The 15,000-nt window shown below is 35.6% G+C and overlaps 1 protein-coding gene across 3 annotated transcripts in view; it reads left to right on the top strand.

The window, feature by feature from the left end:
• Window positions 1-15,000, top strand: part of LOC144965448 (parathyroid hormone/parathyroid hormone-related peptide receptor-like) — a 143,322-nt gene that overhangs the window by 9,381 nt on the left and 118,941 nt on the right. The gene's annotated exons all lie outside the window — the stretch shown is intronic.

The following is a 15,000-nucleotide window of genomic DNA, read 5'->3' as shown; positions in this document are numbered from 1 at the left end:
TAGACTCAGGTGATGAGAAATGCAGTCCAACGGCAAGAGTGTTATAAGTTGTCCATATTATTATCAATCTGTCAGGTGTTATCAAAATGCATACCAACGGCTCCGATGTAACCTGACAAAATATATATATGTATACTTTCTTAGATGCCTTTCGCGTCTCGACCGAAAGATCGGGTCGCCTTGGCTGTTTCCAGTATTTCCTGTGTGAGGTGTCTCCAATATTGCCGGTCCTCTGCTAGGGTTCTCAGATTTTCAAGGTCCCTTGCCGTTATGAGACTAATGCTTTGTCCAAGTGTTGTGAGGTTTTTGTTTAGGATCACAGGGAGTGTTGTGATCGGTCTTCCTCTGAAAAGGTTCCCGTGTTTTTGGAAGTATCCCGACATGGCTTGGTTTGCTGGTATGTTTTTGTCCCTGCGTAGTATGTGACCGAAAAGTTGCCATCGTTGTTGTAAAATGTCAAGGGAGATTGGTCTTTCTTTTGTGATCTTATAGAGTGATTCATTTGAGATCTTTTTGGGGTATTTGATGTCCAGTACCCTTCTTAGCTGTGTGCGATGGAAGGCATCCAGATGTTCTTCTTCGGATTTTGTCAACGCCCAAGTGCCGCAGTTATACAGAAGTACCGGTTTTACAAGAGCATGGTACAGTTTCAGTTTGGTTTTTCTCTTTATTTTGTCACCTCTAATCCATACATTGGTGAGTTTACTGAGTGCGGCGTTTGATAGCTGTTTTCTTCTTTGTACATCCTCGGTGTCTCCAATTAGTGAGCCGACTTTCTTTGTTCTTTTCCATTCCTCTTTGTTCCTCGATATTGTTGTAAATTCGGTTTTATTGGCATTGACTTGGAGGTTATATTTCATGAGGGTATTTTGTATGATGTCTATATTTGCTGGTGTTGATCCAATAAAATCGACATCATCTGCATAGGCGATTTCTCTAGGGATTGCATTCTCAATATGAGTCGTTGGTTTTGGAATGACTTTTCGAACTTCTTTCAGAGCGTGTTCTAAGTATATTGTGAACAGAATCGGGCTCAGACTATCTCCTTGGGGGGTTCCGATGTTACTTTCGAACTGCGTCTGTTTTGTGGCCCGTATATCCTTGGTTGTATCTTTGTGTTGCTGAGGAGAAATCGGATTATTCGGAGCTCGTCTTCGTCTACTATTTCTGTTAATATCTCCAAAAGTTTTCCTCTGTCGATCGTATCAAAGGCTGCGGACATATCGATTCCGGTTATTGTTATGGATATGTTTTCTTTGAGTGCCTTTGCTGCCAACCATTTATGTGTCCATACAACGTCCGATGTGCTTCGGTCTTGGCGAAACCCGCTTTGGCTATGTGATAGATAATTTTCTATTTTCGGTCTAATTCTGTTGAGGACAATAGTTGACAGTGTTTTTCTTATGGTATTCAGTAATGTTATTGGGCGCAGGTTGTTTACGGGTCCTTTCGTTTTTCCTGGTTTTTGTATTGTAATTAGGACACCGCTGTTTATGTCCCAGTCTTTGTGTGTTGAGAATGTTTTGTTCATTATGTTTTCAATGCTCAGATCCAGGGAGAGGGTACCGCATTTCAGCAATTCAGCGGGAATTTCATCTTCGCCTGGGGATCTGTTATTGTTTAGGCACTTTATGCTATTTCTAACTTCAGTTGTTGTGATGCGGTTGTTTAGGTCTCTAGGGTTTCCTGAGAAGGGCGATATTTGTGAGACTTGTTTGTGAAATTTCTGCTGGAAGTGGTCAGTTACAATGTCAAGGATATCGTTGGGATTTGTTGTCTGTTTGCCAAATTTGTCCTGTAGTTTTGGGTTCTCGAATGGTTTTCGGTTCAGAGATTTCGTCGCTTTGAACATAGACGATGCGTTATTTTTGGACTTTTCTATGTCTTCCACTTTTTTGTCTAATTCCTCGTTTCTGTGTTTTATTGTAAGTGATCGAATTGAATGCAGTATTTTGTTTCGTTCCGTTTTCAAGTTTATTATTTCTTTCGAGTCTTTCGTGTTTTGTATCCTGATCCTAAGTTCTTTTTGTTGCCGCGATAGATCATTAATAGCGATGTTAGGCGTTCGATTTGGTTTGTTCTTAGTTGTATTAATAGAGCCTGCACTTTCTTCCCCCGCATATTTCATTGCCGCTTGCGTCTCTTTCCATTCATTGTTTGGATTACTGTTTTGCTTTATTTTCCATAGACTTGAGTTAAGTTCATATTGGTAATGAATGCGACATTCTTGCTCATTTACTATTTTTGCCGTGTTTATTTTGACTGCCGTTTTACCTTTCTGTCTTCGTTGTCTGTACACATTTATGTTGAAATTCGTTTTTACAAGTTTGTGATCGGATGTTAGCAGTGTACCACCGTATGATCGCGAGTTGGTTGAGTAGTGTTTATGGCGGTGTCGACATATGATATAGTCTATTTGGTTGTGTATTGTTATCATTTTGTCTTGGGTTTGGTCTTTCCTTTGTCCTACCCATGTTGTCTGGTGTCTTGATGGGTGGTTGAAAGCACTGTTTGTTATGAAAAGTTTTCTCTGTTCACAGAACTGGACTAATTTTTCTCCGTTATCGTTACGTTTTCCTTTTGAGTATGATCCTAAACATAGTGTGTCACTGTCGAGACGTTTTCCTACTTTGGCATTAAAATCTCCAGCAATTATTAATATTGATTTGTTTCCTATTTTGTTCAGTGTATCGTCTAGGTCTTTGTAAAGTTTATCAGTTTCCTCTGGGTATTGTTTTGCGCGTTGACTTGTTGGTGCGTAAACATTTACGAATGAGATAGTGAACGTCTTCTTACCGTGATCGTCTTTGTTATCGTTATTCTGGTTCCTTGAATTGATCTTACACTTAAGCTCAAGAACACATATTCTGTCCGAAACATTCCATTCGTCACTAGTCAAATCCCTGCAGTTTTTATTTATGAGAAATCCACATCCATAGTGAGGTGAACTGGAAGCAAAGCACAGCAGTCTGTGACCATGTATTGTTTGGTTGACGCCATCTTGGATCTTCGTCTCTTGTAAACACAACACATCGATTTTATAACTTTCTAAATCTTGACACAGTTGTTCCTTTCGAATGTTACTTTTAATAGCTCTTAAGTTAAAAGTTCCAATATTAAGATTAGTCCACATCAGGTAAAAATTAAAGATTCCACACAGTGAATAAATGGAAACATAAGACTATCCACTGAGCCGAAGCTCAATGTCAACAGGTGTCAGCCATGTTGTCCAACTTCCTGTTCCGTACCATGTCAATATATGTATATATATATATTATTATTATTATTATTATTATTATTATTATTATTATTATTATTATTATTATTATTATTATTATTATTATTATTATTATTATTTTTATCAAGAATGAATTTAGATCTACATCAAATTTCGATCGATTAACAAGTTAATTGTCGTGCGTATCTAAAAATTCGACCAGGAAAGTCGTCCTTCAAATTAAATGTCAATCGATATTATTATAAATGACCATCTTTTTGACAAAAACTCTCATACCAGGCATTTTGCAAAGCAACTTTTGTTTTTGAGCATAAAGGGTTTTTTTTCAATTCGAAATCTTGCAATATAATATTCTCAAATTCAACACTTCAAAGCTATAAGTTTGAGAATATTTTACAATGTGAGGATCATTTTAATCGATTGCTTTTTTAAAGTAAAATTTTCAGGCCACAATGTACAAATATTATAGTGTTTTGTCAAAGTACGGTAGTGGTTGCCATAACGGTCTTTACACTCATCTCCTTTATCGCTTGCCGTACGTACCATCTCGATAGCTGATGCCTGTCGTCAGCTTTCCCATTAATCTGTCCTGCAAAATGATATACCTGGCATAAAAGAATTTCGGATTCCAGCAAGTCATGTGGAATTCTTCAATGCCCAGACTCAAAATGTCTTGTGAGATGATGATATTGTTTCCAATCAATTTATTCAGTGTGCATCTTTCTGGTCTTGTGGCCTGACAATTTCAGCCTCGGACCCTTGGATCCGTTCTTGTTCATGTCATATTCTGTTTATAATTGGAGTACGAGTTTTTTCTTACTTGGCATATCTAGTCTTTTTTTTTAAAGAGAAAGCAGTAGCTATTTATGTTTGTGTGTGTGTGTGTGTGTGTGTGTGTGTGTGTGTGTTAGGGGGGGGGGCGGTGCACGTCTGTAAATTTTAGAAATTTTAAGAAAGAAAAAAACGTTTTGGGATCATATCCTACTCCCTTAATTAAAACAAAAGAATGCAGAATTGAAACAACTCACGATATACTGACATCACATATTAAGAGGGAGCGTCATATCTTAACAGAAAAAATCGTTAAGACTTTAACCGGTATTTTGCCGGGGTTAAGAAAAATGTCAATCCATCATGAAAAGTATGGCGTTTTAGTTAAATGCACGGGTATCGCATGCTTTATGGAGAAGTAAATAAAAACAATCATTTCATTACCTGGAGAATGAGCATACCTTATTTCTGACCATTTCCGCTTTAACCAGTTTACTGCCGCACTCTGTAAAAACACGTTTTTAAACATTTTGCCAGAAAACTCACGAGGTTTGAGAGTTTTTGCCAATTTGAGGGTAATTTAAATCGATCGATATTTGAAGGACGAGTTTCTAACCAAATTTTTAAATACGTGGCTTTCCAGAGCCCGGTTAAATTCATCTTTCTGCATTTGGTTCACACGGACAAAGCACTAAATTGTGGTGGTGTGTCACATTGTATTGATAGTGATAGAATATAAGCACGAGCAAAAATTGTATTGCTTTCAGTTCGTATAGGTAATGCATTTCTAACTAGATAGTTATATCAAGCCTCAAAGATTGATATCACAAATTTTATATCAATAGCTACTATATATATATATTTCATTTTTCATGTCAAATTCTATTTCCGGCCAATTTTATGATAAAGGTAAAAGTAATCAACAATAACAATGTATACTTATTTGTTCGTAAAATGTTTTTAATGGCAGACATCTTGTTAAGAATTTCAAACAAGAATATGCAGACTCAAGTCATTAGTGGATCTCAAACTGGAGTCTTCAGTGCCCTTTGGGGCCGCGAAGCCGTATCTCACGAGCCACTTTTGATGACTTTTTGAAACGGTTGCCGCTTCTGCTGTTGGCGGAGAGGGGGGGGGGGGGAGTGGTCGCGATGCTAAGAGATTTGTCAATTATACTGATAGCGATGAAGAAATTTAAGACACAGGATAAACAGTAATTTCCGTTCCTTTCTTTAAAGACACAATCTAAATTGTTACTTGAACCGATTTCTTTTGAATGAAATCAGCATCTGGAAATGAAGAGCAGGGAGATTAATCATGCACACTGCCCCCACCAGTCGTGGACCGCCTATTGAAATTTTCAGGAAAGTTATAGATAACTGCTCTAGTAAACGATTTTTAATATATTGAGGTGATCTTGGTTTGATTTAAAACTTAGCTAGTTTTTCCTTGATACTCAGGATAGACCAGTAACTCAGATTCAGTTTTTGATTTCTTAAAAGCTCAGTGTGCTACCTGGGCAGTGATGTGGAATTCCTGTTCCGAGCTGTACATTGATTGAAAAGAAAATAATAAAAGCCAGTATATCAATCTCACACTCGAAGGTTAACCTCTCAAAAGATGAAGTGAAAAGGTGCAGCCACCTGACCCTGGCCCATCAGAATCATTCCCGAAATATATTCTCGTTTGTGGCATGAAAAATAAAAAACAACAAAACAAAGAGTTTTAGTGATAATAAGTTCAGAATATCACAGATATAAATAATTGGCTTATTTCTCACATATTTACCATATAATGTAATCCATTCTATGATGATTGCATCACTTGATTAGCTCAACGAGGCAAATTATCAAATCAACTTAAAAACACGATTAAAAATGATTGAACTAAAGCACCCCACGTGAATCTCTCTCTCTCTCTCTCTCTCTCTCTCTCTCTCTCTCTCTCTCTCTCTCTCTCTTTCTTTCTTTCTTTCTTTCTTTCTTCCTTTTGTTTCTCTTCTCTCTCTCACTCTCTCTCTCTCTCTCTCTCTCTCTCTCTCTCTCTCACTCTCTCTCACTCTGTACTACTACTACTACTACTACTACTACTACTACTACTACTACTACTACTACTACTACTACTACTACTACTACTACTACTACTACTACTAACTACTACTACTACTACTACTACTACTATACTACTACTACTACTACTACTACTACTACTACTACTATACTACTACTACTACTACTACTACTACTACTACTACTACTACTACTACTACTACTACTACTACTACTACTACTACTACTACTACTAACTACTACTACTAACTACTACTACTACTACTACTACTACTACTACTACTACTACTACTACTACTACTACTACTACTACTACTACTACTACTAACTACTACTACTAATACTATAACTATTACCTCTACTACTTCCTCAAAATAAAGCTCTTGAAAAGAACATTGGTTTAAATAAATATCAATCCCACACGATTGCTCTCAATCAATTTTCATTCAGCTATATCTTAAGCTGGACGAGAGTGCAAAATAGTGGTTGGGGGGGGGGGGGGGGCGTGAATGGTTTGATGGTTAATTGAGACCCTAGTTCGAGCCTGGTTTCGGCGACTCATTATACTTTCTTGGGCAGGAAACATAGCCCTTATTGTTCACTTTTGGATTATTTTGGTCTTTTCTCGAGACAGAAAGAAAAGAAATTCCCCTGGTGATAAATGAAAGGAAGTTTATTTTATTGATTCATCTATTTATTTTCCTCGAAGGTACCGTCATCGGAATCTGGCTTATTACTCCTAAGAAAAACCAGCAGCTACGTCTGGTGATATTTGATTCAAAGAATTTCATTTTCATCATATTTTACAAAACAAACCAAATCAGTTCAAAATTACCTCTGTATCTTGGTGCATGAAATAAAAATGCTAATAGTCCTTACTATTCAATTTTGAAACAAAATGAGTCGAGACACATGTCCTATTCGTTCTTAACGAGACACTTTTATCAATGAAAATATTGATCGAGTGCCGTTCGATAACCATTTCAACAAACAGTTTTTGCTAATTTTAACAAAACTTGAGTGCTCATCTGATTTCTGTATTCTAATTTGCTCAATAGAATGCTCCAAATCTATTAATAATTAAAGCATCTCAAGTATTCACTAAGCCAGTTATAGCTGCTATAATCGTGCATCTAGTCTAATTATTGGTAACAAAACAATAAACTGCTAACTACTAATTAAGAGGGGAGAAACAAAACAAATCATATAATAGACCTCATTGTAACACAGCACTTAAACCAGAAGAATAGGAAGCCTTTGTAAAGTGACACGAGGAATGCAGTCTAATTCGGAATGTAATTGATGAGATGCATGTACATGCAGGATAAAGCCAGATTTAACGGCAATCTAAATCTTAAATATTTTCGATTTGTTTCAAGGCTCATTCTGCGACTTTATATAACAAATTGCCATTCAAACTTAATAATAATAAAATAATAATAATAATAATAATAATAATAATAATAATAATAACAATAATAATAATAATAAATGATATTTTTATAGAGCTTTACCCAGTTGTCACATGCTCTAAGCGCTTTAAAGTAATATAAAACAAAACATATTACGGCCAGACAAGTGTTGATGTAAAAGTGATTCGAATTCAATTCAACAAAAAAAAATGTGATAATAGGATGGCAACTTATGGCGTAAAAAGATCAAACATTAAGCCAGATTTGAAAGTTGCCAACGAATCCGAGTATTTCACGTGTGATGGGAGAGAGTTCCAAAAATGGGAGGTCGAAAATTGAAAAGATCGTTCACCTATTTTACGCAATGTCTTAGGTTTGACAAGGATTGATTGGTCATTGCTTGACCTCAAGTTTCTATTGGGGACATATATGTTTAGAAGGTCTTTAATATAGGAGGGACTGTTCGTGCTCAGGGATTTGTAGACAACAGTACAAATCCTATAGGCAACTCGTTTGTTTCACAGGAAACTCACGAAGAAGGAGAGTTGCTGACGGGTATTTTTTGTTATTGCGTACAATGAGTCTGGCTGCGTTATTTTGAGCATCCTGAAGTTTACTCATTTTGTCTTTAGCTAAATTCGCCCAAAGGGAGTTACAATAGACCAATTTGGATAAAACAAGGGGATTAATTAGAATTACGAATTATTAAATAACGAATTTTTCTTTTTTTTCATTTCTATGTACTTAGATTGTATGGTGCTATTCACGTGGCTTGTTATTGAAATACCTTTATCAATGATGACGGCAATATTTTTTGCTTAATTTGAACATTCTATTGTACTATTTACGAGAGCAATAGGTGATTTATTTGTCTGTTTAAGGATACTCGGCCTTACACATATTAAGATCTCAGTTTTACTATCATTTAAGTTTAACTTGTATTGGTATATCCATAATTTAATTTCACTAAAATAGCTCGAAATTCGTTGTATTAAGAATTGTAAACTACTTAGGGGTACTGAATCATAAATGTGCATATCATCTGCATAAAAATGATAACTCAGATTGAATCTGGATATCACACTAGAAAGGGGCTGCATATTAAAAAAACAGGACCAAAAAAAGAGCCATGTGGCACTCCAAAGTTTAGTAAAACTTGCTCTGACTGAACACCATTCACCACGACAGTCTGCCATCGATCCTGTAAATATGATGTAAACCATTTAAGGGCAATTCATTTTACCTCGAACGTATTTTTTAGTCTTCTTAACAAAAGTTTACGATCAATGGTGTCAAAAGCATCTGAAAGATCTAAAAAGCATAATACATTGATATTGTTAGCATCGACGTTACTTAATAAGTCATTAAAAAATTTAAGAAGCGCCGTTTCACGACTGTGTTGTTTTCTGACTGGAAAGGTTTTTCCAAACTGTTGTTCTTAAGATGAGATGATAATTATGTCAATCCTACGTTCTCCAAAAGTTTTGACAAAATAGATTAATTTGATACACGACGAAATTGTTTAAGCGTCTTTAACGTCCGACGTATAACACGGAGCATACTTCCGGTGGTCCTTGTTTGGAATGGCACATGTTTGGCAAGCGTTTCAATGAGACAACTATTCCACTGGACTAGAGAAATCATTGAATTTTGAGTAAGTATTGTATCTAAATCGCCTCTGAAATTGTCCAAATTAATCCCTTTGATGTTTCTGGTTGATGTGGTGGTGGTTTCTTGGCATGGTTTTGAAACGTCGAGATTGAGAGAAATGAGGGAGTGGTCCGAAAAAGGTGGGTAATCGACGATGGCATTGGGTTTTTTTTTTTTTTTTGGGACTCTGAATTTTCCATAATTACCCAACCTAAAATATGACCAGCAGAATGGGTTGGCGCTGTCACTATCTGGCACATGTTGTTCTCCGATAATGACTCACGCAATTTAGCGGTGTCTGTGACGTTGTCGAAATGAAAATTAAAGTCGCCGAGTATGATTAAATGGCCATGACGCGTGTGTTGCAATGTTATAATCTCGTTGATTCCTTTCCTAACATTGGGAAATGTTAGTTTTCTTGTTTGCTGGCGGTCGGTAGATGCAGTTGATGTTGTATCTTGCTCTGGAGGGATAGTCTAAGATCAATGGCCTCTATTGTTTTGCAGCGCATTTCGAGGGTTTCCACATGTTTAGATAATTTTCGCTGATCTTTCCTTGGATAGGATCTAAATTGGTACCAGGGGGTGTCATTGCCTTTGCAACTGGGTCATCTCCAGACGGCGAGAGCCATGTCTCTACTATAAATAAATGGTATGTCAAAGTTCTTCTCAGTTAATAAATCATTTAGGTAGTTCTTCCGATGTTATTGTTGTCGGTCGTGATACTTTTTGTGGTAGGTACAGTTACAAGTGTTGGTGGTGGACGAGGGTATTTGTGGGGGCGGGGTGGACGACGAGTAGTCACCGTTGGAATGTTGTCCTGTTTCCTTCTGTCACCCCGAGGCCTGTTCTTTAATATTGTAATAAACCGGATCAGTAAAGTTAAAAATCGCAATTGGAATTTTATGATGTTGTTTACGCTTACAGCCTTGGGGCCTGTTGTAAATATCAGATGTTGAATAAAAGTGTTCACAATTTTTAAAATAATGGTGGTGGTAAGTCACGGCTAAAAATAAGGTGAACCATGTTTGTAGGAGAGGGCGCCATTAAGTGATTGTGTACAAATCTTTTAAAACTTACAGTTTCCATGTTAAAACACAGAATTATAGAGCAGTCCTTTCTTAAGATTTGATAAAAACTATATAATAAGAAACAGTGGGTTTTAACAAGCACAACGAAGTAAACATGTCCAGGAATTAACATATAGAAATCACAAAATTTTCAAAATACAAAAGATTACAAAACGATACGTTTTGCCTGTTAGGTGTGTTTACATATTCAAGTATTTTGGGGATTTCAATAATATATTGGAGGGAAGAGAACGTTTAAATAACGTAATGTAACCTTTCTCAAAGCGAATAATCAAATGACAATCTTACTATTAGCATTTTTCAACTTCTAAGAGTTACACTGCGTTGTAAAATGTTGGCCCTCAACAAATCGAACTAAATCTATCGAAGTTTTGATCTGAGAATTATAGAATGCACACACACTAAAGTTGTTGTTTTTTGTGTACAAATTTCCCTCGTCTAATCGAAGATAGATGTAAACAGCTGGATGCTTCCCGGTGTAGGCTGTTGTCTTTAAAATGTGTGACAACTAACAGTATCATATCTGAAAGAAATGCAAATCGCTTAAGAGTCTGGTGCTTGCCATTAAATAAACACTATCTAAATATAACTTTTAGGGAATAATACAATTCTGGCTTCAACGACTGTTTAGTATCATTTTACTTCTGTTACTCATCATTTGAATCAGTTGAGTGATAACTTCTGATAAACTTCGCGAAGTCCCAGGTTTGTGATTTTTTGCCAAGATGAGGGTCATTTAAATCGACCATTATTTGAAGGGAAGAGTTTTCTTACCAAATATTTAAATACGAGTATTCTTTTCAGAAAAGTGAAGTGTATTTGTTACTTCTTTGTAAATCAGTGTTATTATGCAAGGAAGCATCTATGTCAAGGACATTCTAGTTTTTTTCGCCACACATACAATCAGCCCATCAAAAAATACCTTTGGCTATTTTTTCACACTCTATTTATCACAAAATTTGTACCAAGACATACAAACAACTTAACCGTTTGGTTTTTTGGGGGAGTTTGTTATTTTTTTTTTTTTTTTGTTTTTGTTGTTGTTGTTGTTATTTTGTTTGTTTGTTTTGGGGTTTTTTTTTTTTTTGGGGGGGGGGGGGGCATTTCGGGTGTGTATTATTGTTTTCTTTGTTTCTTTTTGTTTCTTTTTGCTGGGTCTGTTAGATCTGGCGTAAAGTATTTTGCGATTGGCCAGGGTAGCAAATATTGCTATAAAACTACATACACGTGTCTCGCTTTATACTACTTTCGCCTTTGAATATCAATTCGATATCTTATGTAACTAATTTTGATTGGTGAACAATAATAAATAATTGAAAACCCGTTCACCATAATATGTTCATACTGCATCACTTTGAACACCTAGAGCCTGATAAATCGGGATAGGGCCGTAAACAAATGCCAATTATTACTATTTTACCACAATTACAAGGTATGATACACAGACAGGTGGAAAGCGACTTTGCGGTATGGTATTGTGGCATGAAACTCGAATTCGGACCGGTAGGTCCCCGGATCGGATCCCACTTTAAGTGACGAAAAGTTGAGACCTTAGAAAAATTTGTTTACATTTACTCCACTCAGGTGTACAATGAGTATATGGTCGGTAACAGAATTGTGTAAAAAGATTGTAATAACGACTCAAAGACCTCATATCTCGTCCTAAATTTGTTGCATTGCTGTTGGCTCGGGATCCATTGTAAAACACTTTGAACACATTCAATGGATATTGCTCTATAGAAAAGCTAAACTTATATTCTTCAATTGTAAATTGGACAAACTGTCGCATTTTGTCTTACTATCTTTTGTCAACAAACAATAAAATTGTCAATTTCAATGTTTACATGATTATAATTATCCGCAAAGAAGAAAATAACGAACATGGTCAAACGATGCTTGTTAAAATGAAGGCAATATTAATCTCAGTCATCCTTTTTAGCCAAAAGGAAAGAAAGCGTTTTGTCCATGTGTTACAGCGCTATTCCCTATCCTCTCAGCCATCAACTTCACTTTTATTTTGGTCTCTAAAAGAATAGCGTAATGAAAGCTTAGTATTTCTGTTATAATGTATCCAATATTGAAACTAGATAATTAATATGAACTAGTGTGAACCGAGGTCTCACGGTGAAGTAATTAGATTTACGTTCCAGGTGTGTTCATTATAGAAAAGGAGAGGTCCTACGTAAGGTCGGCACAAACCTGTGATTTGCCATGTCAAAAGCAATAATATATCAAAGGTTAAAAGTTTGTATACGTTGGTAGTTAAGAATCAGCGAGGTTCATTATTTGTTGAGTCACATTTAAATCACTAAGCGCTTTAAAGCGTTTATCATTCTTGAGTGACAACTTGCTCCAACAATTAGTTAGACAATGCCGCCTTATTGGTTTTACAAAGACAATGTTGGTATAATCGGTGTTACGATTTTCGCATTAGTTTCCTAAAATGAATAATTGGACTGGATTCCGGATCCATCCTCTTGATTTGATCATTTGAAATGTGTGGCTGGGTCTCTCCAGATTTGACGCAAGTCAGGCAACGTAGAAATGAAAATTTTCTTCCACCAAGGTACCTATACTGGAGTTGGATATCGGGAATAAAACTTCTTCATTTGACAAATACAGGCAATTACTAGTTGTCAAGCAAGGATTTGAGACTACTTAGAACTACAGATGCAAATATTTGATTACTTATATCAATATATCAAGAATTTAATGAAAACTCATAAACCTTAATATTAGAAGGAATGTTACTTTTATAACTTCAAACAAAATTATGGATCATGTTAATATTTTGATAGTAGGGATTACATTTTTTTGGTCAAAATCATCAGGATATCTGTAAATTATACGTCATCATATTTTTAAAAATTTTATAGACTAATTAATTGCACCTGACAGTCGGTTGTGAAAAGATCTTAAGCATTTGAATCTGTTGAGAAGCTATTTCCTGAGTCATATTAACCTTCTACTCTGATCCCATTATGTTTGGTGATTTGATTTTAAAGGCGTGCAAGTAGAGATATCCGAAATGCAAGATCGTATTATTATGGACTGAATGTGTTGTATTAAAAGGCGTTCGTGATACTTAACGAGATAACTGTCGTACTCTGGAAAAAATTTGGCCTGAAAACTCGTCTTTCAAATATCGATCGTTTAAATGGTCCTCAGTTTGGCATAAACTCTAAAACCTGGGACTTAGCAAAGTCCCAGGTTTGAAAGCTTTTTTGCCAAGATGTGTTCATTTAAATCGATCGATATTTGAAGGACAAGTTGTCTGGCCAAACTTTTAAATACAAGTTTGTTTTTTTTTCCAGAGTACATGTAGTTAACTTGTTAAGTATCTGTGTCAATATGAAACACTTTAATAATTCGTTTATTCATCATGTAGTGTGGCAAAGTAATGAGCGTCATGACAGGAACAACAATGTTTCTCTTTTCACGTCTCGGGGAACATGGAACCTGTTTCGTTCAGCATTAGTTAACACCAAACGGAACGCAAAACAAGTAATAGTAACCAATGTTGAAAATTATTTAAGTCGATTCCAGGGTTTACCCATTGTTAATCGAGATAGCAGTACACTGGATATATATATATATATATATATATATATATATATATATATATATATATATATATATATATATATATATATATATATATATCCGTTGGTAGAAAGATGAGATCTATGAGCATTACGAGCAATGTTTGAGATTTTATATGTTACGTAACACACACACACACACACGCACACACACACACACAAACACACACATATATATATATATATATATATATATATATATATATATATATATATATATATATACGTAACTGTTTATCCCCAGCAATGCCCCTACACTTATGTGTAAGTTTTTGTATGTGAGTTTATGTGTGCAGGCTATTGATCTTTGTCTTCATTGTTGTGGAAGCAGAAAAAGAAGAAACTTTTGAATGGTATTTATAGCATATCAAATAGAAGGAACAAAATTGACATCACTAAGCTTTTTGTTATTGTTTTTAACCAGCCATTTTTATGAGTAGTTCTCGATAAATTGTATCACTCAGACTATAAACGTTTAAAATTACACATTGTTTGTGTGTTGGTAAGTTATGTCGGGCTGGCGGATTTGTTGCGTTTTTTGTCTTGTTTTTTTAGCTGAACGCATAGCATTAATTAGATTAGAAACGCGTAAGGTTACATCTGGCGGATGTAGTGGAATTTTAACTAAACGCATTGCAGTAATATGAAAGACGCATATTACAAGAAATATCCATTAAGCAAAACAAGCATTCGGATATATTTATATATATAACGAAACGAGAAGTAAATTTAGTATCGTAAGTCAGTTGGTCATGAGGTCACAATGACTTCACCTTTGATTAATCAACTGGGTCTTTCTTCGACTGACCTTATGGCACAGCAAATCATTCATGACAGAAAACAACGGAAGAATATGGCAGACCGTCGACTGGGCTTGATAATGACGTTAATTCCGTGACTTGTGCCTCGAGATATTATGGCCAGTGATAGAATTCTATTGACAGGGCACGATTCTGGATATACAGCAATATCATAATAGGCCCGGGTCAGATCCTACACTGGTTGATCAATAAAATTGTTAGAAAAAATATTTGTACGTACCCTTAGATGTATACTTTGAGTACAAGATCTTCTACGGACGACTCTCTGTGTGCACAATTCTTATTGAAGATCATAAATCTCTTCCTTAGTATGGATAATAGTAGTTAAGGCGGTATTAAAGTTGTGA

This window comes from Berghia stephanieae, chromosome 2 (genome assembly GCF_034508935.2).
Source record: "Berghia stephanieae isolate SIO BIC M18660-M18661 chromosome 2, UCSD_Bste_1.3, whole genome shotgun sequence".
NCBI lineage: Eukaryota > Metazoa > Mollusca > Gastropoda > Nudibranchia > Aeolidiidae > Berghia > Berghia stephanieae.
The sequence above is the reverse complement of the archived record's forward strand: the minus strand, read 5'-3'. Positions and strand labels throughout refer to the sequence as shown.